We start from the raw sequence: 24,651 nt of genomic DNA, 5'->3' as shown, positions 1-24,651 counted from the left end.
TTCTCTGAGTCAACAGCTTCTCATCCCTGGCCCATTTCCTGAAAACTCTTTGCGCCCCAGCTTTGGAAACCTTTTGAGCACAAAGAGCTCATTTCCTGTGGTCAGGAAGGACAGGACGAGTTCCTGATGACAGCTCATCTCCCTCATTAAGGCGCTCATAAAAGTGTTTCAAGGAGCCTGACTTATGGCTCCACTGTTTGTCAAGATCCCCTTCTGCAAGGAGCAACTCCGGTAATTTGGTGCTAGGAGATATGCAAGAGAAACCAGCTCCTTTGAGTGCAGGAATTATTTATGATCCCAAGAAGAGAGAATGTCATTTGGAGAGATAACAAGCCTTCAGCAGCACAACAGGCTGTTTAATATGCCACGAGGGATGGGAGGCATCTTCAGAATTCCAAAGCCAGCAAGAAAGCCTTGAGAGGTTGTGTATATGTGGGTTGTCTGTTCCTAGGAAAGCTCCTGAGATGATAACAGAAATGACAATAGCTACCATTTATGAAGGGTTTATCCCTGGGCTGGGGCCTGTATGAAATTTTTTCTTATTTACAGTAAATCATTTAATTCTCACAACATTTCTATCCTATTTTACAAATGAGGAAATTGAGGCACAGAGAGCTTAAGTAACTTGCCCAAGATCACACAATGAGTGGCCAAGTCAGGATTTTAACCCAAGCAGATCTGCTTCTATGTTTGTTTTTAACCCAAGCAGGTCTGCTTCTATGTTTGTTCTCTTAAGCACCAAACAGTCACGGTTTAGGAGGAAATTGGGTTTCAAGGCAGTCCAGGAAGGTGAAATGTACATATATTCAAAATTACCTTTGATAATCCCTTTAAATGACTGTAAAGTTTAGTATATTTAGTTTGAGGCATAGAGCCCTGCCCAGTAATCCATAAACATATTAAAGTTAGAGAACCACAGCCAGATGTGGTAGCTCACATCTGTGAAGTTTTGGGAAGCCCAAGCAGAAGGATTGCTTGAGGCCAGAAGTTCGACACAATCCTGGGTAACATAGTAATTACCTGGGTGTGGGGGTGCATGCTTCTAGTCACAGCTACTTCTCGGGAAGTTGAGGCAGGAGGATCACTTGATCCCAGGAGTTCAATGTTAGAGTGAGCTATGATGGCACCACTGCACCCCAGTCTGGATTCCAGACCATAACTCTGTCTCTTACAAGTAAATAAATAAATAAAATTAGTGAATCACCGAGCTAAACAAGTCTGTACACAGATGTTTGTGTTTTTAAACTACTGTGTCTTTAGCTAAACTGTCAAATTCCTAAGGGGTAAAAATGGAAAGACAGAATTCTAGAGTACCCCTACCTACCTGGTGACTCTATTCTCTTTTAATATATAGCCTCTGTGACCTTAACACATGTCACTTGTCACCAGACATATTTGCTGTAGGATTAAGAGATAACACCACCATATCTTGAGAGGAGACAAAGTTCTATTCGACAGGGGGTTCCAGGTTCTGGGTCCAATCCTAAATTTTTGTTTGTTTGTTTTTGAGATGGAGTTTCGCTCTTGTTACCCAGGCTGGAGTGCAATGGTGCCATCTTGGCTCACCACAACCTCCGCCTCCTGGGTTCAGGCAATTCTCCTGCCTCAGCCTCCAGAGTAGCTGGGATTACAGGCACATGCCACCATGCCCAGCTAATTTTTTATATTTTAGTAGAGACAGGGTTTCACCATGTTGACCAGATGGTCTCGATCTCTTGACCTCGTGATCCACCTGCCTCGGCCTCCCAAAGTGCTGGGATTACAAGCTTGAGCCACCTCGCCCGGCCCCAATCCTAAATTAAATAAACCTGATGCAATGAGACTCCATGAGACTAGCTTTGGGGCCAGATAAACATGGATTTGGACCCTAAATCTGCTACTTACCAGCTGTATAACTTTGGGCAGTTTGCTTAACTTCCCAAAGTCTCTTTTCTTAATCCATAGAAAGGTCATAGTAATTCCACCATGTTGAGAAGATTGAATTTAAAAGTTTCTAAAGTAATGACCTTCAGTATAAATCACTGTAGCTAAACACTAGCTCTTAATAGCTGTTTGACCTAAATTATGTCACATGGACTCCCTGAGCCTCATTTTCCCTCCTTTGTAATATGGGCATAACTGTTCTGCCTACTAACCTCAAAGGTCACTGTAAGCAAACAGTAAAACGCTGTACAAATTATGTACAAGAATTTTCTCAACTTCTCAGCACACCTGGAATTGTGAGGAAGTGCTAGGAGACCCCTGCTGGAGAAAAAAACTCGCGATTGTCCCGGATCTGAAGTAAAAAATGGGCTTAGATCTCCACTTTTGCCATTTAATGTTGTATGATTTTGGGTGAGTGATCTAACCTCTGTGAGCCTCCACTTTCTCTACTAACAAGTGGGGTTAATAGGACGGACCTCACATTCTGCAGCAAAGTGTTAAGGCACGTGGTAAGTACTCAATAAATGTTGGCTGAATCTGGATCTCTCTGGCTGAGGCAAATCTCTCAGTCCGCGAGGTGGGAAAAGTGCGCGTGGTCGCCAGGCAGAGCTCAGGTAGAGGAGATGCTCCTGAGGGCACCGGGCTCCGGCACCTCCCCACTACCCCACCCGCCCGCCCGTTGCCATGGCCACCGGTTCAGGCTCTGAGCAGCACCGAGGCTTGTTCCGCCCAATCCCCGCCCTTCCGGGGTGACCATTGGTTGGAGATACCACGTGACGCGCGCTGATATGCTAATATATGGTAATGAGGCCCACGCCCCTCCTCCGCGGGCCGCGTCCGAGTAGCCAGCAGGGTGCGCGGCGCCGAGCCGAGGGGGCGGGCTGAGGGGCGGCCCCGGGGAGAGAGCGGCCAGGTGGAGGAGGAGCGCGGAGGCGACCGCAGGTAACGGGCGGGCGCGTGCGCGCTGGGGCCGGCTCGCGGCCGACCGGCAGCGCGCGGGGGACACCGGCCGCCGCGCTGCCGGCTTAACCCTTTGGGCACCCAGCTGTCACGGTCGGGCCGGAGCGCTCGGCCGGGACGGGCCGCGCGGGGCGGGGCATTGCCATGGGCACCGGCAGGCGGGCTGCGGGCGGCCTGACCCCGGGTCCGCGGCGTAGGGCCCGCGCTGGGAGCCAGCGGTTCCGGCCGGCGACCTACAGAGCGCGGCGCCCCCGGGCCGGGCACCCGCCGCGAGGACTGCGGGGAGCTCTGGGGCCGAGGCTGGCGGGGGCGCCGCCGGGATCGGGAACCGGCCGAGGTCCCAGCACTGGCGCGCTTTCTCGGGTGACCGAGCCCCCTCCCGCGGAGAGGCCCGCGCCGCGGCAGCCGGTGGCCTTGCGCGGCCTGCGCCTACTCCGCTCGTCCCGCAGAGTGCGGGGAGACCCCGGGGTCGGGCCTGACCAGGGCGCCCCCTTCCCAGCCGCGGCCTGACAGCCGGGCCGCTGGCACTTTCGGTCCAGAGTCAAGCGTGACGTGGGGGGCACCAGCAGAGGGAACCGGGGGTTGCTGGAACTGGGAGGAGAGAACAATCCCCTAAGGGAAAAGCGGGCCCCAAGGTTTGAGAAGGAGGGATGCCCTAGAAAGGCGTTGGTCCCTTGTTTTCTGTGCTGGGTGATGACCTGACACCCATGGGAAAAGGTCGCCGCTGGACACCTGGATCGGGTCTGTCATGTACAGAGGAAGCGGCTGTTCTACGTGAGTGTCTAACAAATTTCTTATAAGGCGAGGTTTAAATTCATCTTCCTCCCCAACCCCCTTCCTAGGTCTGCTACCGAAGTGTCTTCTTGTAATTATCCCCCTCCCCCAGTTCGCTGAGACTGGTGGCAGCTTTAGGCTCACAGTGTAATTTAGCTTTCGATACAATAGAAATGGTAGGAGGAGAGATGTGCCACTGATATTAAGCTTGTCCTGGGAGTTTCTTGGAAGTGTGCGGGGAAAATATTTCTATCACCAGTGGGGATGAAAAATCGGCTAATGCGTCCGTGATATCGATAGTTTCTTTTGAGTCGTTCCTTCTAAATCAAGAGAAAACGCAGTTACACGTGAAAAGTACCAGGAACCAATTTGATTTTGCAAGTGAAGTGCAAATTGCACTTCCACGTTTCTCTTGATGTCTTTTATCACCCAACAACAAATACTTGGCATATGCCAGGCACTCTGCTATGTCTTGGGGATGCAAAGATGAGTAAGATAATTAGTCCTTGTCCTGAAAGAAGTGGTGGGAGAAACAAATGAAATTGCTAGTAAAAGTGATTAACTGCATAATAGACGTGAATGCAAAGGGCTGTGGAAGCACAGAGGAGGGAACAATTAGCTGTCTGAAGGACCAGGGAAGGCTTTCCAGAGAACACATTTAAGCAAGGTGTTGAAGGGTGAATAGGAGTTTACCTTGCAGAGAAAATTGGAAGGGACTGAAAAGGCAGCCAAGGTGGGTGGGGAGATGGGGAAGAGGGGGAACAGTGAATGCAGCCACATAAAGAATATATTATCTTTTCTATTGCAACTATAGCTTTTTTCCTTCCTCTGTAATGTAACTTCCTAGAATTTCTCATTCCCACCACAGTTGTCCAGTGGTATTTTTCTTATTGTTTTGTCCCCCATAATTTCCCCTCATCAGTGTTTCTGAGCCTCACTCCTGGTCTTTGTCACCCATATCTTTCCAAGTAAGGGTCCATCTTGTGGAGGTGGAATGGGAGTCGTTTTCAATCACTCCAAGGGAGAGGGCCTGAAAACTGGGCATAATGTTTGGCACTAGAGACAACATCTGGGGAGGGCAAATCTAAACCATACAGAAAGAGAATATATGGTCATAACTGGGGAAGCAATGCTGGATGTCAAATCTGTGAGACCTGGAGAAATAAGTAGTAAGATCAGAAGCTGGAATGATCTGGATTAAGAGAGGATTGGAGTGTGATATGGGTCAGGGCAAGCAGTCCAGGACTGAGAACATGAATCGTGCAAATGTGGCAGAGCGCATTGTTGCATGGTGCCAGCTGTGCAGAACAGCAGTGGATCTGCTGGACTGGGCCAGGCCCTCCATAGGCTTTCCAGTGCCTCCTCCTTTCTGTTCACCCTCCCTCCTTACTATTATCCTCTTCTCTTCATCCCAGTTTCCACCCATGTCTCGCATGTATTAGGCTTCTTTTAATGAGGTCTTAGCTACCAGAGCAGAGAAAATCCCGTTCTGCTGCCTTAGCATCTATTTCTAGAACTATAAATAGTCCATTTAACTTCATTAGCCATCAACTAGCTAGCCTGTTTCTACTTCCTGATCATTTAGAAGCAGAGCAAGGTTGGGCCCAATGTAGTAAAGTGGACCTCTTCCCCAAAACTCTCCTAATATTTGAATCAGATAAAGGCCTTTTTGCTTTGCTTAGACCAAATTTATTTTTAGAATGGATCATGGTGAGTTTTTGGCAAATTTCTTATTTTGAATTATTCTACAGATCAAGTCATGTAAAGAAGATGTCACTGTGTCACTGGGGTGACATGCTTAATATGCTCTGCTGAGATTGATGATACTGTAAGTGTTGGAAAATCATGGGTGGTATTTAAGCAATCTTCTCAATCAGCGTATTTACTGAACACCTGCTTGTGTGCAAATACTATCCTGTATTTGTGATTTTGAGGAGACAGGAAAATGAGAGGGGTGGTGTAGTATGGAGGTTATTCTCAGCTAAATAAGGATTTGGATCCCAGTTCTACCAGATACTTGCTACATGACTTTGACTTCAGTTTCTTCATCTGTAATAATGCCACCTACCCAATACAGTTGTGAGGAGTAAATGAAATCACAAGTTTATAGCAGTCATTTAGTACCTTTTTGAGATGCTTAATGCATGGTATTATAGGAGTTGAGAAAAGGAAAAGACAGTCATAATTGAGGCCATATGAATAGCTGGGTTCACTGGTGATAACAACGTAGAAAGGACTGAAGCTTGGAGATATCTCACATTTAGGGAGGGCGGGAGAAAACATGGAGTCCGTATGGTCGAAAATAAGGAATATTAGAGAAGCAAGAGAACCATCTAATTTATTCATCCAAAAAATGCATTCCATTCACCATTTGTTGTGTACCCAACAGATGCCAAGGCCAGTTAGACATGCTATTAACTATGAGAGTGTAGTATCATAGAAGTCAAGAGAAGAAAAAGTTTTGAGCTGGAGAAATTGGTCAGCAGTAGGGAATTATACAAAAAGAGTGGGAAACATTCATTATATTTAGCAAACAGAAGGTCATTAGTGACGTTTTAAACATGGTAGCTTCAGTTTAGTGGCCGGGGTGGCCATGGGGATATTATAAATCACATTAGAACTGTGGCACGAGATGCAGATAAGAAATGGAGACCGCATGTGGATCACCTTTTGTATACTGTGCAATGAAGGGAAGAAAAGAAATAGAAAAGTGATTAGCAAAGGCAGCACCGTCAAGCAGAAGATTTAATTTTCCCTATCTGCTTCATTATTTTAGCTGTCCTAAAATATTATTCTTTTTCTTTCATATCCTTAACAGCAAGTCAGCAGTTCATTTCTTAAACTTACTGCTTTGATAACTATCTGTATGTTTCATTGAACAGGAATAGTATAGCTATCATTAATTGAGTGCTCACTATGTGCTAGTCATTGTGCTAAGCACTTTGTATACATTCTGTTCATTATCCCATTTAATCTTCTCAGCACCGATTATAACCATACAACCTCTTGGTAATGTGGAAAGACTCAGTAAATTGCCAGAGGTCACATAGCTAATGAGTGGCACAGAGGGGATTTGGATCCAGCTTAGATTCTAAAGCTTTCCTGAAGGAGCATGCTATACTGTCTCTGAAGTCAGGGCCACCTTTGTGGGTATGCAACCTGTGCAGTCTCCTAGGGCCCTGTGTTTAGAGGGGCCCCACACTTGGTTTAATACTCTCTTGTTGCTGCCTTGGAATTCTTAATTTTTAACAAGGGGGTTCTACATTTTCATTTTGCACCAGGGCCCACAAAGTATGTACCCAGTTCTGCCTGAAGGCATCTGTACTGTCTCCTGAAAGTAGAAAAGCATTTTGTGCTATGGCCTTTGGTTTGGGTAGGTGGCCTAAAGTCCTTGCTGTGTCTTGCTGCACAATCACATTTTCCTTTGGTTCCCCTCATTCTGGACCCCGTGAGTCTGCTGGTGTAAAGGGAAAAAGGAAATGCCCAGCCAATATGAAGAGAATAGAGAATAAAGAGGCAAGGAATTGCTTGCTTAGAATGACTTCTGGAAACTCATCTACCATGTTTTGAGGGTGTTACTAGATACAGTTACAATTCTGATGCTATTGTTACTCCCAGTTTAAATACTACACAAGTTCATTTCTATTCTTTTTATAGTCAGATATACCCATTTGCTCATGGAAAAATATGGAGACCATCATTCAACGGGTACACTACGACTTGTCTGCCCTCATCTGGTGCCTTTTTAACCAGGTTGATGCCACTCTTTGACCCTCAAACCATGGACTGCCCCCCTATCCCCCGCAGCTTTGAACCCTGGTTCACCACTGGTTACACTATTGTCTGGAATGCTCCTGTCCTGTCTTGCCTTTGTTGCCTACTCTATTCTTCGATCTACCTACATGAATCATGAAAAACAGAAAAACTTCATTTTTTTTCTATTTTCTCTCATTTTTAGCTTTATAGTCACTACTTGGAACTGATAGCCAATTAGGTTTTTCTGATTTTCATGGTTATGGCTCTCTCAAAAACAACTTTTACTCATCTTGTTGCTCCTCTCACTCCTCGTCTCTCTGAGTAATGATTTGACCAAGTCCTGACACCACTTGACATTTACTAACCACTTGACCAAATCCTACACCAACCAACCTGGATTCCTTTGTGGGGGAAATCAGACAAGACTGAGATTGTGTTGCCTCCTCCCATTACCTGTCTCATTCCCGTTCAGAGTGCTTGCTCTCATTTTCTATGCCCAACATGGACCAGGTAAGCCTAAGAATATGTGAGAATAAAAGTATGAAGAGATTTCCAATATAACCTGCAGTATACGACACAGTTCATATGGCTGGCTGGGTCTTCTCCATAATCCTCTAGTTATGCTGTGGCATGGTCTCCATAAGGCACTGTAGTAGTTATCTATTGCTGTGTAACAAATTATCCCAACATTTACTAGCTTAAAACAAAATTTTCTACTTCTCTTTTAAGACTCAATTCAAGCATTACTCTCAGAAGAATTTTCCAGCTTGCTTTTTAAGAATTAGTAATCTTCCTCTTTAATATTTCTTTGTACTTCAGCATCTCATTATAGCATTTACCACATTGTTATAATTGCTAGGGACTATGTCTTTTTCATACCCTTAACTTCAATTTTTAAAACTATTTCTTGAACATCATAGATGCTCAATAAATGGTTGTTAAAAGAGCTTAAGAATAACTCATACCTTTGTCTGCTTTTACTCTATTCTTTATAAAACTTAGATATTTTGCAAAGTATCTAGCCTTGTTCCCTGTGATAGGCTCATATATCATTGTTGTTGAAGGTTAAATGTAAAGAAACTGTTCTATGTGTCCTAGACTGCTTGACTTGCCAACTAATCTACTCCACTGAAGACTTCTTGACCTTGTTTTTATCTATAGGTCTCTGTGCCATTCCTAGTCTGAAATCAATTCTGGTAGGAAATTATACAGTAAGCACCTCTAGTCTAAAGATACTTGGTTCAATAACAAAGCCAACATTTGTTCGCTCTTCAGATAGTTGACTATAAACTTTATGGAGGTACATCTGTGTCTGGCTTATTCACTGCTCTTTTCCCAACACCATGCCCTAGTAGGTGGGCAGCACACCCTTGGTGAATGAATTAATGAAATTCAGTTATTGATAACTTTTGTCCCATTCCCGTTATCCAGGTCCTGACCTCTGATCACCCAGGATCTTAGGCCTGATTAATCATTTCATGTGACCAAGACTTTTTGTTTTGGTCCTTGACTCTTCTCTTCCAGGGCCGCCTTATAGCTGGATAAGAATCTGACCCCTTGCTTACCCAGAACTAAAGTACCTCTTTGTTTCTTGATCTTCCTAACTAATAATATAGACCAGATGCCTTTAGAAAAATACTATATTTTCTACCTGTAACCAGAAACATTCAGATTACATATTAAATATATTTAAAAATATTTAAACTGAAGATAATTACATTCAAATTTCTAAAGAAAGTAAACAGGCCCTTTAAGAAACACGTTTTGGGCAGAAACTAGCATCCAAAATTTTGTGAGTCTATTTAGAATGATTAACTTGTAAGCTCCAGCAAATCAATGCAAATTAATTTTTATACCAACCAGTGAATCAAAGAAGGGAAGGGAATTGAGTGAGTGTGTAAATATGGTTGCCAGGGAAACTTTTCCTGACAGAAGAGAGAACCTCACAGGAATTTATACAGGCCCACAGAAGCAATGTAACCTGATCTTTCTCTGTTCTTTTTCTGGCTTTAGACTTTTCGAGAGACTTGAGTAAGTTCTCCAGGACAAATGATGACTATTACAAGGCACCTATTCCTTCTAAGGAACCATCTGGAAATGAATCCATCTCTAAAATAGTATTAATGAATCAATCTTTAAAATAGTATTAATTTACTCAACAAATATTTATTCAGCACTTTCTAAATAAAAAAAATATATATTTTCTTTGCCCAGAAGGAAATGGAACTATAAACAGTGGATGATTTGAAAATACTGCATTACACCTAGCTCTTTGAGTTTTACCCCAAGTTAATTTTTTTAGTATAGAGTAATGTGATGTGAACTTAATTAAATATTTAATGCCTTTTCTAAAAACAAAATTCTGTTTCTGTACAAAAAGCTTAACACGAGTGTATCGTGTTATTTCTATTCTGTTGTTGCTCCTGAGAAAAACCTAATCATTGATCCATAAAGCCATACCCCAAGGTAGATATTCATCTAGTGACAGCGTCATCTTAATTCTAGATACAGTACCAGTGAGGGACACATCCATCTCCTTGATGGCTAAAATCATGAGATCTTCTTATTTTAGCTGTAAAGGACGGATGGTTTCAGGTCTTAAAATCTTGGCTTTAAAATGTATTTGGATTGAAATATGGAACATTGTCCCATATCTGAAGCCTACCATTCAGTGTCTCCATTCCTTCTCTTCTCACTTTTATTTTGTTTTCAAATAAGGCTTACATTTGTTTGAAAACAATTATAATTTTTAAGAATCCCTTTAATACTTTAATGTGCTAGAGTTATATTCCAAGCACAGTACCTTCCACTGGCCTGCAGAGAGGCAGTCGGAGGTAATGGTTCACACCAGGGACACTAGAGCCAGAATGCAGGGTTTCCAGCCTTGCCTCTGCCACTCATGAGTTGTGAACTTCCCAGCCTCCTTCCATCTGTACTCTCTCTGCTCCAGTCTTCTTGGGTAGAGTGGAAGAATCACAGTCCCTACCTCGAAGAATTATAGAATTAAACAGCTTAATACATGTGAGGCACATAATAAGCACTGTGTAAGTTTTACCTTTCATTATTTGCTGTGGCCTCCTAGATAGCAGAGTTGATCCCATTTGAAGGAAGAGAAAATTGATATCTATAGAGGTATAAGAACTTTCCTAAAGTATGCAGTAAGTTTAGGCTCAGACTATTCTCATTCTTCAGTTAGCACAGAAGTTTTCCATTCCACTTAATAAAAGCGAGAGAAAATGAGAATTAGAATAAGAGGGCAGAACTTTGCATTTAGGGCATTTTGAAATAGAGTTACCTCATAAAAGATGGTGACACTAAAGCACATGAAAATTAAATTGCTTTCTCAAAGGCAGAGTATGAGAAATGGTTTGGAATAATATAAGTAGGGAATGTGATACTGGGTCAGGCCCATCGTATATACAGCCCAAAATTTGGTCTCTGATCGTGATAACAGCGGACAGTTGGAGTAGAGTATCATAGCTGCTAGCCATGACAAGATCTTCTGATTACAGGGATGGACTTGCCCATCCCTGTTTTTTAGGATCCTGCTGTCTTTGTTTACCGAAGTATTTAAGGGTTATTTCTATTTTTGGCCTCTACAATCTTATTTACTTATTCAACAAACATTTAATAAGCTTCTATACCCCTGGGGATGCAAAGATGAGTAGAACCCAGACCTGGTACTATAGAGGTTTCTAAAGAAAGACAGACATGGAAACATTAATTATGATACTGTACTTAGTGCCATAATAGAAATACGGACCCTGCTGGGAAATGTTAGGAAAAGTTTTCTGGAGAAATTGACATTTGAAGGGTAAGAGAGAGTTTCTCAGCCAGAGAGGAAGCAGTGTGTGCAAAGGTGGGGGTGTCTTTGTATGATTGAGCACATATGGGGGGACCTCCAAACAACCTTCCAAGACCGCAGCACAACATATAAGGAGGGTCGTCTCAGAAATGAGGCTGAAAAGTGGGCTGGCATCAAACCCCAAAAGGCTTGGTTTACCAGGCTACGGAATTCGGACTTTATGGTGGAGGCCATAGGGAGCTGTTAAAGCCCTTAGGAGTAACTATACTTACAGTTTTGGGACCTACTTCTAGGTGAATGGATTGTGCCTTGAAACATGGTTGCATAACGGGTTGGTTGTAGAGAGAGCTACATATCCTTTAAAACTAAATGTTGTTTATGTCCTAATTTCCACACCATATCAGCCTTCCCCTAGTGATAAGTACTAGGCTGAATAATGACCATCCAAATATATTAGCTCCTTTTCCCCAGAACTTGTAAATATTACCTTATAAGGAAAAGGGATATTTGCAGATGTGATTAAATCAAGGGTCTTGACATAGAGGGGTTATATCTGGGTGGGCCCTAAATGCAATCACAAGTGTCCTTATAAGAGAGAGGCAGAGGGAGATACAGACAAGGTGGAGACAGTGTAAATACAGAGGCAAAGATTGGAGTGATATGGCCACAAGCAAAGAGAGCCAGCAGCAGCCAGAACCAGAAGATTCAGTGAATAGATTCTTCCCTAGAACCTCCAGAGAGAGCACAGCCTGCTGACCCCTTGATTTTGACCCAGTGAAGCTAATACTGAACTTCAGGCCTCTGTAACTGTGAGATAACAAGTTTCTATTGTTTTTAACCACTAAGTTTGTAGTTATTTTTATGGCAGCAACAGGGGACTAAACAATGAGGGTAGTCACCATACTGCTTAGCTCATTTTGAGAGCAAATATTATGACTTAATAAAGACAACAACCAACTAATATAACATAATGTATAATAATAATTTAGCAAATGTATATGTAGTCTTTACTATGTGCCAGGCACTGGTATTTACTCATTTATTCTTCATAGCAACCCCCAGGTTCTGTTTTAAATGGAAAGTGCACAGAGAAGTCAGGTAACTTGGTCAAAGTGATGCAATTAGTAAATAGTGGGCCAGGACCTGAACCAAGGCAGACAGTTTGATTTCAAAAGGCCATGCTATATTAAACACTGCACTATACAGGGCTTTACACTTGGCAAGCATTCCACAAAGGGCAGTGTGACAGTGTCTAAAGTCTTTTCAGTCTTCTAGCCTCTTCTCTATGTTTTCTGCTGTGTTCACTGTATTTTGTCCTTTTCCATTAGCCTTTATCTTTAATATTTTTCTCTTCTATATATCCTTGTGTAGTTTTGATATCAGGGTAATTCTGGCCTCATGAAATAAGTAGGTAGGAGTTTCTTTTCCTGTTTTCTAGAAGAGTTTATATAGTGTTGGCATTATTTCATTTTTGAATATTTAATGGAATTCACCAATAAAGCCATCTGTGCCTGGAGTTTATCTTTGTAAATAGATTTTAAACCAAGAATTCAGTACTTTAATAGCTATAGGGCTATCCAGATTATTTATTTCTTCTTGAGTGACCTCTGATAGTTTATGTCTTTCAAAGAATTTGTCCATTTCACCTAAGCTATTTAAGTTATTGGCATAAAGTAGTTAATAGTATCGCCTCATTATCCTTTTAATGTCTGTAAGATTTCTCTCATTCCTGTCACAGGTGATTTGTGTTCTCTCTCTTTCTCACTGTCTCTCTTGCTCTAGCTCTCCTTTTCTGATCAATCTGGCTAGAGGTTTATCAATTTTATTGATCTTCAAAGAGCCATCTTTTTATTTCATCAATTTTTCTTATAGTTTTTCAGTGTTCCATTTTATTGATTTCCACTCTTTATTATTTCCTTCCTTTTGCTTGCTTTGCGTTTTATTTGATCTTCTTTTTCTAACAAATAGACGCTGAGGTTAAGATTTGAGATCTTTCTTCTTTTCTAACACTAGTGTTTTAATGCTATAAAATTTCCTTTAAGTACTAATTTAGCTATATCACACAGATTTTGATATGTAATGTTTTTGTTTTCACTAGGTTTAAAATATTTTCTAATTTTCCTTAGGGTTTCTTCTTTGACCCATGAGTTATTTTGAAGTACATTGTCTGGTTTTCAAATGTTAGAGATTTTCCTAATGACTTTCTGTTGTTGCTTTCAGGTATAATTCTGTTAATGCTTAGAGAATATGCTTTATATGATTTCAGTTCTCTTAAATGTATTGAGATTTATTTTATGGCCCAGAATATATATTTTCTTGTCATTGGGTGGAGTGTTCTATATATCTCAATTAAGTTGGTAGTATTGCTCAAGTCTTTTGTGTCTGTATTAATTTTTATGTCTACATGTGTTATCAATTACTAAGAGAAGGGTATTAAAATCTCTGCCTATCATGGTAAATTTATGTTTTCCTCCTTTTAGTGCTATCAGTTCTTTGTGTGTTTTGAAACTCTGTTACTAGGTACATACACATTTAAGATTGTATGTCCTCTTGATGAAATACACCTTTATCATTGTAAGATTACCTTCTTTTTTTCTGGTACTATTCCTTCTTCTACACTCTATTTTGTCTGATATTGATATAATCATTGCAGCTTTCTTACGGTTATTGTTTGCTTAGTGTATCTTGTCCACTATTTTACTTTTAGCCTATATATGCCTTTATTTTTAAATAAATCCAACATGAAAATGGTTTTTATCTTTGGTTTTTAATCCAATATGAAAATTTCTGTGTTTTAATTGGGATGTTTAAACAATTTACATTTATTATAATTATTTGGATAGCTGGCCTTGAATTGACTGTTTTATTTTCTATTTGCTGTTTGTTTCTATTGCTGTTTATTTTTTATTTTTTGTTTCTATTGCTGTTTGTTTTCTATTTGTCCTATCTGTTCTTTGTTCTTTTTTCCCCCCTTCATTTTGGATTATTTGAGTTTCTTAATTTTGACCCCATATTGTCCTCATTATTGCATTATTGCTTATGTGTCTTTGTTTTATCTTTTCTTAGCACTTGTCCTCTTGTTTATAACATATGTCTTTAACTTATCCTTGTCTATCTCCAAATAATATATATCACTTTATATATAGTGGAAAAACATTAAAACTATATATTTCCATTTTCCCCTTCTGGTCCTTTAAGTTATTGTCATGAATTTTATTTAATGTATTTTATATTGCTTTAAGTAGTCAGTTATCTTCTAAAGAAACTTAAAAATGAGGAAACATGACCCTTATATTTACTCATAGATTTACTGTTCCAGATGTCCTTTCTATTCCTTTGTGTTTCTGTTATCAATTTCTTTAGACTGAACTTTCTTTAATATTTTTGGTAGTGCAGTTATACTGGAATTAATTATTTCTGTGTTTATCTGTCTGAAAAGTTCTATTTTTACCTTTATTTTGAGAGGTATTTTTATTAGGTAAAGAATTCTAGGTTAATAGTTTCTTCTGGGACTTTAAAGGTATCTATCCATTGCCTGATGGCTTGCATAGTTTATGATAAGAAACCTGCTGTAATCCTATCTTTGTTCCTCTAATGTCTTTTTTTCCTCTGGTTATTTTTAAGGTTTTCTTTTTGTCACTTTAGCAGTTTTATTATGATTTTCTTGGAGTTGCTTTCTGTATATTATGCTTGGATTTGGGCTTCTTGGCTTTGTGGATGTATGGTTTTCATCAAATTTGGAAAACTTTTAGCTATGGTTTTTTTCAAATGTTTTTAATGTTCCCTTCCTCCCTAGGTCTCTTTTCCTTCTGGAGTTCCAATTTCATGAATATTAGATTGCTTGATACCGTCCCACAGGTCACTGATTCAGTGTCTCTTCAGTCTTCTGTGTCTCTTTGCTTCATTTTGGATAATTTCTAATTCTGTGTCTTCAAGTTGACTGATCTTTACTTCTGAAGTTTACAATCTGTTATCTCATCTAGTCTATTTTTGGTTTCAGATGTTGTGTTAGTCTCTAAGAGTTTAATTTATGTCTTTTTTACATTTTCCCTTTCTCACGTCTTCATGTTCATGTTTTCTTCCACTTCTTGAACATGTGGAACATATTTACTAAAAGTATTTTAATATCATTGTCTAGTTCCTTCATCCATGTCATTTCTGGGTATGTTTTTACTTATTTATTTTTTCTTCTGGCTAAGAATCTAATCTTCCCATTTCTTTGCATGCCTCGTAATTTTTTACTGGAGACTAGCCATTGTTAATTTTATATTCTTGATTACTACATTTCATTATATTTCTTTAATTAGTTTTGGCTTTTATTTTGGATGCAGTTAAGTTCCTAGAATTACTTTGATCCTTTCAAAGATTGCTTCTAAGCTTTATTATGGTGGGTCCAGAACAGCCATTGATCTAGAACCAATTTAGCCCTCACTACTTTGGCAATATCCCTCTGAGGAGTCTATCTAATTCCTTGTCTGTTAGAAGATCTTTCTACTCTGATAGATGTGAACACAAACTATTTATAGCTCTGTAAGAACTCTGGGAATGGTTCTGCCTGCTCCTTTCCAGGAGTCTTGAGTAGTTTCCTCTCATGCGTGTATAGACCAGTTTTTAGTCAAAGACTCTAGGGAGGCCTATCAGTAGAACTCCAGGGTGTTCTCTCTCTCTATCTCCTGTCCTCTGTCCCACAAATTCTAGTCACTTTGCCCTCCTGGATGTCTAATCTCAGTTGCCTCGACTCAGTGAGATCCAGTCCTGCTCCTTGTACTGCATCCAGGAACTGCCTTTAGGGAGTAAACTGGTCCACTTGTAGGACTCAGTTTGTTTGTGTTCCTTTTCTTAGAGATCATTGCCTGTCAGCCAATGTCTGAAAACCATTTCTTTATACATTTTGTCCACTTTTTTAGTTGCTTAAAGCAGGAGAGCAAATCTGGTCTCTGTTTCTTTAACTTCTAAACAGAAGTCTCAAATATATTTTTTAGGGACCTTACATGTTGGCTACAAGTAGATTCCTTTCTTTAAGTAGGGAGAAGGTCTGACAAATGTTAACTTTTTAAACTAAAGAAGCCTCCACTAACTACGACTGTCTGACCCCAGAATTAGGTTTTTTCTCCCTGTCCTTGCTGGCCACACGGAAATAAGTGAGGCTAATTGCAATAATCTGTCCTTGGGGCAGGTTATGTGGGGCAATAAATCAACCTCAACTGTTAACCTTTCGCAGGGGTGTGTGTGTGTGTGTGTGTGTGTCAGAGAAAGAGAGAGAGAGAGAGAAATACATATGTAAACATGATGCATGGCCACTTATTTATTTAGTATCTTATATATGTCAGGCATTTTAATCTTCGTTAACAGCCCATCCAACTCAAGCTTTTAGGTATACATATAAGGGATTTAATAAAAAAGCTGAGATCTAGAGATGATATTAAATGATGAGTTCAAGTTTTCCCATTGCACCATGCTATTTCTCACAATGCCATGCTATATTACCCTCAGTAGCACTATAATTCAGTTGTCAGTAGACCACAAACACAACCTTGGGTCATCCATTTTGTAGCCATATACTCTGGGCCACGGGAGGCATTGGGAGACAGAGTTTGATGGATAATTACAGCTTGTTTCATTAGGAAAACAATTTGAAGTTCATGGTTTACATACAGTGGATCAACACAACAATAAAGCAGTAAATACACTTTGTGATTATCTACATAGGCCAATTTTACTGAAAAGACTGGTACATCCTCCATACCATACCACCTGCTGCTCAAAGACAGGCCTTTTACTTTGACGTTGTAGTCACTATTAGTAAAATCTGTGTTTGCACCTGTCTTTTAAACTTACATTTGCAACTGTTTTTTAAACTTACTTTGAGGTTGTAGTCACTATTAGCAAAGTCTGACTGAGTTTGTAACTGTCTTTTAAACACTGTCTTTATAAAGAGCCTTCCCTTTTGAGATTGTTGAGATGGAATGATTTTTCTGTGGCTGTTTACTAGCTGGGCCTGAATAATGTCCTGCACCAGCTCTTTGCTTGTGGTCTCCTTTATTTCATTCATCATGAGGAAGCCACCTGAGGCTCCCGTCGTTGTTTCTCTCTGTCTTTGTGTCGATGTCCAGTGTCGGTGGACTGGCTATATTTCAAGAATTCAGTGTTAGATAATAGGCTCAATAAATGCTTGTCAATTTAGCAATGGCAGTTATGCAGTTATTTATGTTGACATGGTAGAGACAACCTCGGTTAGTCCTGATGTAGGCGACGGGGCGGGGTGGGGGGGTGTGGAGACAGCAAACCACCATGGCATGTATGTACCTATACAACAATCCTGCAGGATGCAGGACGTGCACATGTACCCCAGAGCCAAATACAATAAAAATAAAATAAAAGTCCAGGCTGGGCGCAATGGCTCACACCTGTAATCCCAGCACTTTGGGAGGCTGGGGCAGGTGGATCATCTGAGGTCAGGAGTTCAAGACAAGCCTGGCCAACATGGTGAAACCCTGTCTCTACCAAAAATATGAAAATTAGCTGGCCATAGTGGCGCATGCCTGTAATCTCAGCTACTTGGGAGGCTGAAGCAGGAGAAGTGCTTGAACCCAGGAGGCAGAGGTTGCAGGTTGCAGTGAGCCAAGATTGTGCCACTGCACTCCAGCCTGGGCGACTGGGGTGAGAGTCTATCTCAAAAAAAAAAAAAAAAAAAAGAAGAAGAAGAAGAAGTCCATATGTAAGATCCCTGATGATAACCCTGAGTTTCCTATAAAGGCAAAAATGCTGTCTGCTACTAGCCTTTACTTTGGGGCTGTGACTAATTGGGCATTAGTACCTTACTTTTGAAATCTATGTCAAGCTTTTAATTCTGTTTCTGAATTTTTCAGTGACCATGCTATCCTTCAGTTACAAGATTTATGCTCCTGATGCATCATCAATACTCTCAAGTTTTGTTTTCTAGTATTAGAGATAAGTTGCACTAAACTTGAGTATTTACCACCTATTAGGGGCTAGATAGGATACATATATCTGGCACTGTATTACTGAGAGGTTTTTGTCAGGGTGAAATGTTCTGGCCTGTACAAAGATTAAATCCATAACTTTGATTTTATTAGGCAATCAGTGGTCATGCTTTTTATATACAGAATGAGGATTCAAGATTCATGTATTGTTTGTTTATTCCTCTTCACCAACATTTAGGGTAAAGCTAGTGGTAATTGAATAGAAGAAGAAAAGTGATGTTTAGTGTTTGCATGCGTGTGTGTGTACAGTAACACTTTGATTTTTAAGTTACCGTATAAGTAATAGTTAAGAGAAAGCCTCCAGGGCCAGTCTGCCTAGAATTCTGGCTCTTCCAGTTACTAATTACAATTGTATACCTGGTCAAGTTACTTAACCTCTCTGTGTTATTATATCTTGTGACCTTGATCAATTCACTTTAGTTCTAATAGATTTTTTGTGGATTCCTTAGGATTTTTTGCAAACACAATTATGTTGTTTGCAAATACAGTTTTACTTCTTCCTTTCTAAGCTTTAAGCCTTTTTCTGCCTGCCTTATTGCACTGCCTAGCACCTCCAGTATGATATTGAATAGACAATTGAATGGCCATTCTCAGTCTCGGAGCGGGGAGAGGCGGGGGGGGGGGGGGGGGAGCATTCAGTCTTTCCCTTAATAAATATGATGTTAGCTGTAGGTTTTTGATAGATGTCCTTTGTGAAATTGAGGAAGTTTTCTTCTATTCCTGGTTTGTTGTGAATTGTTATGATGATTGAGTATTGAATTTTTTCTGATGATTTTCTTTTGTCTATAAAGATGATCATATATCACCTTCTTTATTATATTAACATGCTGATTTACATTGCTAGATTTTTTAATGTTAAACTTTTCCTTAAGATAACAAAAAAGAAACAGATGTTCCAGTATGTTTTTCTGTGCATTTTGGGGGAGCTAGCAGTATCTTAAGGTGGTTTAGAATCTGTTGGTTTATTCTCTAGTTATCTCTCAATTTAAATACCATGTGTTATAAATATAATAATCAACAGCAATTTATCTTATGGGAGGGAACAAATGACTGTATTGAGACTTCCTAATTAGTGATTTAAGTATATTATAGTGAACTATAAACCAGTACAAGGAGAGTATCATATTTATACCAGCTTTCAGATTATTTATTTCTCCCATAATTCACAGCAAAATAATTTTAATTCTTTTGAGAATTTCCTTTTTAAAGGAAATGAATATACTGGGTAATGAAGCTGGCTGGATAATACATATAATTATGGAAATGTAATTTACTCCACATTTAGAAATTATTTTGTAGTAGTAATCATAATAAACAGAAGTCTCCAGGTGAAGAAAGGCTTGGTTCTTCATTGGGTAATAAACAAAATGAGGACTCCCCATAGTTGGTGCCTTGATTTATCATGCTTGCTACTCATCTGTGACCATAATATGATATTTGTTCTCTTTATATAAAGGAAGGTTGTTTGTACTGTGTATTTCTGATCCTGTTTTATTATAATGGCTACTATTTTTGTAAAGAAGATATTTTTAAATCACTGCTTAAATGTAGTAAAAATGATTTATTCCCCCAATGCCAGTTCCAGTCCTACAAATGGAAATAGCACTGAGGAGGACATCAGCTGATTTAATCTTCCATTAAGGTTTTATTTGCATAGCCCTTGATCCCTAAAGGCTTAGTCTGCCCATTGCCTCAACAAACCCTTTGTACAAATAAAATTGAATCAAGCAGATGAGTGAATAAGTGTGTCTGGATAGCTGCCCTGGAATATTGCTACCATTCTCATGTGCAAAGCTACATTTCCCAGCCTTTTCTGCATACACACAGGCTGTGGGGTCAAACTTGAGTAGGTACTCTCATCAACTCTTTTACAGGATTGGCCTTTTCAGCTTCAAGAAGCAGCATGACCTGTTCCATTCAGTGGCTGTTCTTAGCCCATTCTTTAGCTCTGTCTGTTACGTTCCCATGGAGTGAGGCTCTGGCTTCTGCACATGCTCCCTGAGAGAGTCATTCACAAAGACAATCTGCTCTCCAAGGAAAAGCAGCAAAGCCGGCTGAGGAAAGAGATGATGGATCATGCCCAACCAGAGGAGAAGAGTAAGGCCTATTAAAAATGGCATCAGTGCAGTAATCCCACAGGGATTAATACAAATTGAGCTGGTATGTTTTTCCTGGAAATTCCAGCTCATTCCAGGCCTTCATTTTTTCTATAAAGGAGTGGGGGCAGGTTTGATTCTTTCCATGTGACGAGCAATTCAGCAGCAGAGGCAATTAAGCCTTATTGACAAGCACTATGCAAAACTACTAAATATTCAACAAACAGACCTTCCAGAGAAAATACATGAGGTCATTATAGTAATAGTTTTCTCTTTGGGTATTCTTTCAAAATATTTTTATTTAGTTTGGGTTTAAGGAATAATATAATGCCTATAAGGATAGTTTAAAATGGTAGAAAACAATCACATTTTAAGTGATTAGCATTGTGTGGATAAATTTCTCTCTCTTTGCAGTCAGTTCAGTTCACCAAATATATATTATGAGTGACCTACCCAATGATGGATGAATATGACTCTTCTAGGTGGCCAAAAACCTGTGTATGGAACAAGTGGGACAGACTATAGAGTTGGAAGAATGCAGACTTCTCTGCTAACCAGTGATAGATAGATTGGGTCTGGAAAGGGCTGGTCTGAGGTAGCCTATTAGATATAAAGGAAATCTGGTTTATTTTTAAATAATGAATGTTATTTTTATTACAAAACTATATATTTTCATTATAGAAGATTTGGAAGAGAGGAATAAGCACAGTCCATTAAAAAAAATTGTTACCCTAACACCCTGAACTAATGCTGTTAACATTTTGTTTTATATCCTTCTAGTTTCTTGTTTATGAGTGTATATATTTATTTTTAAAAAAAAGATCTTGCCTTACACACTCTTTCATAAACTGCTTTTATCACCTTACTTTGAACCTTTTTGTGTCATTAAATATTATAATATTTCATTATATGAAGGCATGATTACTAACCCTTACCAATGGGATTTTAAATCTTTAATTTCCCTTCTTGTAATGACCATCCAGGTAGCTAAATCCTTGTGAACCCCTGAGATTATTTGTAAGATAAATTCATAAACATGGAATTACTGGGTTAAAACCATAAGTAAACAGAAAGGTTAAAAATGAAAAGATAGTAAAGAAAATATATACGAAAAGTAAGCCCAATTGCTACATTAATTATAGACAAAATTATAATGAGTCAGAAAATACTTCTAGAAATAAAAGGGATTACTTCAAAATAATAAATATTTCATTGCCAGGAAGATCTAAGAATAGTACATTTATATTCATCAAATAAAATGGCCTCACAATATATAAAGCAAAAATTTCACAACTCTAAGGAAAAAGACAAATTCATTATCAAGGTGTTTTATATTTACATTCTTCTCTCAGCATTTGATATAAAAAACTCCAGTATAATTTAAATAACACAATTATCAAATTTCACTAAGAGACATATATATAACACTGTGCTTAACAACTGCAGAATATATATTATTTTCAAGCATACATGGAAGGAACATTTATAAAAGTTGACCCTATACTGGATCACAGAGATAGTGTCAGTAATTTCACAGGATTAAAACCACACATAATTATGTTGTCTGACCACAGTGTAATTGTTAGCATTCAATAAGAAAAAGATAACTGGAAATACCCCATACCAAATATTTGGAAATTAAGCAGTACACTTAAATATAATCCATCACAGTAGAAATTAGAAAATATTCTTAACTGATCATGATAAATACTATATATAAACTCTTGAGTAAATAAAGCTGAGCTTACAGGAAAGTTTATGGCTTTAAATTCATCTGTCTCAAGTTAGGGGAAAAAACCAGCAAATTAAATCTGAAGAAAGTAGAAGGAAAGAAATAATAAAGACAATAACAGGAATTAATGAACTAGAAAACACTCATAGAGAGGATATGCAAAGCCAAAAGGTGATTCTTTTTAAAGACTGATAAGACTACTACCGGGCGCAGTGGCTCACACCTGTAATCCCAGCAATTTGGGAGGCTGAGGTAGGTGTATCACTTGAGGCCAGGAGTTTGAGACCAGCCTGGCCAACATGATGAAACCCCATCTCTACCAAAACTATAAAACTTAGCCAGGTATAGTGTTGCATGCCTGTAATCCTAGCTACTTGGGAGGCCGAGGCACAAGAATTGCTTGAACCCAGGAGGTGGAGGTTGCAGTGAGCTAACACCACTGCACTCCAACCTGGGTGACACAGAGTGAGACTCTGTCTCCAAAAAAAAAAAAAACTACAAAACCTTATAAAGACTGATTGAGGAGAAAAGAGAAAGACACAGATAACCAAAATCAGGAATGAAAAGGAAGACATCACTGCAGATCCTAGAGGTTATAAATAATACATTTTTAAATAAATGAACTCCAACTTACTACTCTGGGTATACAAAGCCCTGTGTCATCTAATTCATACATTCATCTCATGTTTTCTCTCTTGTCTACTGTGCAGCCATCAAACAAGCCTCATTTGTTTCTATTGTAGGGTCTTCATTACCAACTAATGCAAAACAATGCAATGACTGTCTCCTTGTCTGATTTAAATATAATCTCAGAAAGGCCTTTCCTAACCACTCAATCTAAGATAGCCGCCCAGTTTTTCTCCATATCATTCAGTTTTAATTCCTTAATTAGCTCATGCTATTTACTTTGTAATTGTTTGCTCCCCACTCCAGATATAAAATACATCAGAGTAGGAGGCTTATCTTGCTCATCACTGTATTCCAGAGTGCTCAATAAATATTTGTTGATGAAGTACCATCTTCTGATTCAGTCACAGAGAGGGGGGCCTTGAGGGAAATAAGGAAAAAGGTAGAAACAGGAAGAAAATTCAGAAACAATTTAAGACCCTATTGCATGCAAAAATGAAGTGGAAAGAAGAGACAAGAAAATACGTAACAGGCTTTAAAGAAAGAGGAAAATAATTAGATAGTATTGCTGTCATGTTTTGGAAAAACTCTTAATTAGAGGGAAAGGAACTAACTTTATTAAGCTCCCTCTATGTAGGAAACTTAAATTATCAGATGATGTGGGGGATTTTTTTTAAAGATTTTATTTCAACTTAGAGCTACCACCAAAAATTACTTTCCTCATTTTCAACCTTTTCCTAGGAAGAAAAGAAAGTGAGTTACTTTATTCTATAAAAGGAAAAACAAAAGCCTATTTGTTTTCATCAAGTAAAATTGTTAAGGATGACTGGTAGTGCCATTCACTGAGAAGGAATACTAGAAGACGTGTTTTGCAGGGAAATCATGAGTTTTATTTTTAACAGGTTAAAATTTAGATATCTTGAAATATCCACATAGAGGTGTTGACAAGATAATGGAATACATCACTTAGAGGAGAGGTCTGAGCTGGAGATCTAAGTCTTGGATATATGGATGGTAATCAAAGCCATAGGCATGGATGTGAGTGTCTAGAGAGCAAGAACAGCATATGAAAAAATGGGGTTTCATGGATGTACCTTAAGGAGTTTCAATATTTAATGGTTAGGTGGTAGGAGACAAGGCTTTGAAGGAAACTGAGAAGGAATGGTCAGGAGAATATGGTTTCATGAAAGCCAAGGGAATATACTGTTTCAAGGAGTAGAATGGTTAGCAGTCTTGAATGCTGCTGAGATACCAGAGAAAATGAGAATTGAAAATGGTTATTACCTTTAGTCACATTGAAGTCTTTTACCTCAGTGAAAGTAATTTTAGCAGAGTAGAGATGGAATCTGAATCATTTTAACATCCACAGTACCTTTCCATAGAGTAGATATTTGATCATGCTTTTTCATTTGCTTTACCATGAAATGTATAATTATGCAGAAGACTGTGTAATGTATATGTAGTATTTGAAGAATAAAGTGAACATCATTTACCCATAACCCAAGTTAGGAAACAGAACTTTTGAAGACACTCGTATGCCCCTCCCTGTTTGCATCTACCTTCTTCATCTGCCCAGATGTTCCACTCTTACTGTTGTAATAAGTTTTCTCTTGCTTTTCTTTTATAATTTTACCACATATGAGTGACTTCCTAAATAATATACTGTTATTTTTACAATACACTTTCTTAGTTTTAACTGGTTTTGTACTCTGTATAAATGGAATTATACAGTATTCATTCTGAGTCTTGCTTCTTTTGTTCAACATTATCTTTTTGAGATGTATCTGTGTTAATACCTGAGATTGTATGTCATTTTCATTGTTGTATAGCATTTCATTGAATTAATATGCCATATGTATTTTTATATTCTGCTTTTGATTGGTATTTGGGTCATTGCCAGTTTTTTGTTTTTTGCTTTAAAAAGCAATTCCACCATGAACATGATTATCATGTCACCTTATGAATATGTGCAAG

The 24,651-nt window shown here is 39.1% G+C and overlaps 1 protein-coding gene across 6 annotated transcripts in view; it reads left to right on the top strand.

Moving 5' to 3' along the window:
- Positions 1–2,745: 2,745 nt before the first annotated feature.
- Positions 2,746–24,651, top strand: part of PHC2 (polyhomeotic homolog 2) — a 108,926-nt gene continuing 87,020 nt past the window's right edge. For 3 of the 6 annotated variants that reach the window (XM_035308651.3, XM_035308648.3, XM_078331114.1), the window contains exon 1: positions 2,746–2,865. The gene's annotated coding sequence lies outside the window, so the exon portion shown is untranslated. Of the gene's footprint in view, positions 3,658–24,651 lie in introns of all 6 variants that reach the window. The other 3 variants (XM_078331119.1, XM_078331116.1, XM_035308646.3) reach the window with 1 other exon arrangement.

Source organism: Callithrix jacchus, chromosome 7 (assembly GCF_049354715.1).
Source record: "Callithrix jacchus isolate 240 chromosome 7, calJac240_pri, whole genome shotgun sequence".
Lineage (NCBI taxonomy): Eukaryota > Metazoa > Chordata > Mammalia > Primates > Cebidae > Callithrix > Callithrix jacchus.
This window is presented reverse-complemented; position numbering and strand designations above follow the sequence as displayed.